The sequence below is a fragment of the Orycteropus afer genome, unplaced genomic scaffold, assembly GCF_000298275.1.
Source record: "Orycteropus afer afer isolate SDZICR_OR568_19922 unplaced genomic scaffold, OryAfe1.0 scaffold00641, whole genome shotgun sequence".
Lineage (NCBI taxonomy): Eukaryota > Metazoa > Chordata > Mammalia > Tubulidentata > Orycteropodidae > Orycteropus > Orycteropus afer.
Window position 1 is genome coordinate 351589 of NW_006922228.1, and position 1931 is coordinate 353519.

The following is a 1931-nucleotide window of genomic DNA, read 5'->3' on the forward strand; positions in this document are numbered from 1 at the left end:
CAGGGGTCCAAGATTATCTTCTGTGTCTGTGTTAATTGGTTTCCCTTTTCTTTGTTGAAGAGGGTCTGTGCAGTCCTTCTGCCTAGTCCGCCATCTTGCCAGAACTCCCCCAAGAAGAAGTATTGATGACTCTAGACTTATTGGTGAGACATATGCATGTTAGAGGTTGGGAAATTAACCCCAAAAAAAGTTAGGTACCTTCCACTGAAGTGAAATTTCTAGGGGTCCAATGATGTGGGGCATGTCAAGATATTCCTACTAAAGTGAAGTATAAGTTATTGTATCTGGCTTTCCCACAACTAAAAAGGAGGCAAAATGTCTGGTGGATCTCTTTGGATTTTGGAGGCAACATATCCCTCATTTGGGTGTGCTGCTGTAGCCTATTTATCAAGTGACTCAGAAAGCTGCTAATTTTGAGTGGGGCCCAGAACAACAGAAGGCTCTGCAACAGGTTCATGAAGCCATGCAGGCATCTCTGCCACTTGGGCCATATGATCCAGCTGATCCAATGGTGCTTGAAGTGTCTATAGTAGATAGAGATGCTGTTTGGAGCCTTTGGCTGGTCCCTATTGGTGAATTACAATGCAGACCCTCGGGGTTTTGGAGCAAAGCCCTGCCATCCTCTGAAGATAACTACTCTCCTTTTGAGAAACACCTTTTGGTTTGTTACTGGGCTTTAGTAGAGACTGAACGCTTAACCATGGACCACCAAGTCACCATGAGGCCTGAGCTGCCCATTATGAATTGGGTGTTGTCTGACCCACAGAGTCATAAAGTTATACGTGCATATCAGCACTCAATCATTAAATGGAAGTGGTATATCAGAGATTGGGCTTGAGCAGGACCTGAAGGCACAAGTAAATTGCATTAAGAAGCGGCCCAAATGCCCATGGTCTCCACTCCAGTCACATTACCTTTCCTGTCCCACTCTGCACCTATGGCCTCATGGGGAGTTCCTTATGATCAGTTGACTGAGGAAGAGAAAAGTCATGCCTGGTTTACAGATGGTTCTGCACGATAAGCAGGCACCACTTGAAAGTGGACAGCAGCAGCACTGCAGCTCCTTTCTGGGACTTCCTTAAAGGACAGTGGTAAAGGGAAATCCTCCTAAAGGGCAGAACTTCAAGCCATGCATATTGCTGTTCACTTTGCATGGAATAAGAAATGCCCAGATGTGCGATTATGTATGGATTCATGGGCTGTGGCTAATGGCTTAGTTGGATGGTCTGGGACTTGGAAGGAGCATGATTGGAAAATTGGTGACAGAATGTATGGGGAAGAGGTATGTGGACAGATCTCTCTGAATGGGCCAAAAGAGTAAAGTTATTTGTGTCTCATGTGAATGCCCACCAAAATGTGACCTTGGCAAAAGAGGACTTTAACAATCAGGTGGATAGCATGACACATTCAGTGGAAACCAGCCATCCCTTTTCCCCAGCTACTCCTGTCATTGCTCAATGGGCCCATGAACAAAATGGCCATGGTGGCAGGGCTGGAGGTTATGCATGGGCTCAGCAACATGGACTCCCACTTACCAAGGCTGATTTGGCTACCACCACTGCTGAGTACCCAATCGGCCAGCAGCAGAGACCAACACTGAGTCCACGATATGGAACCATTCCTCAGGGTGATCAGCCAGCATCGTGGTGGCAGGTTGATTACATTGGACACTTCCATCATGGAAAGGACAGTGTTTGTTCTTACTGGAATAGATACTTATTCTGGATATGGATTCACCTTCCCTGCACACAACGTTTCTGCCAAAACTACCATCTGTGGACTTACAGAATGCCTTATTCACTGTCATTTTATTCCATACAGCATTGCTTCAGATCAAAGGACTCACTTCACAGCAAAGGAAGTGTGGCATAGGGCCTATGTTCATGGAATTCATTGGTCTTACCATGTTCCCCTTCATCTTGAAGCAGCTG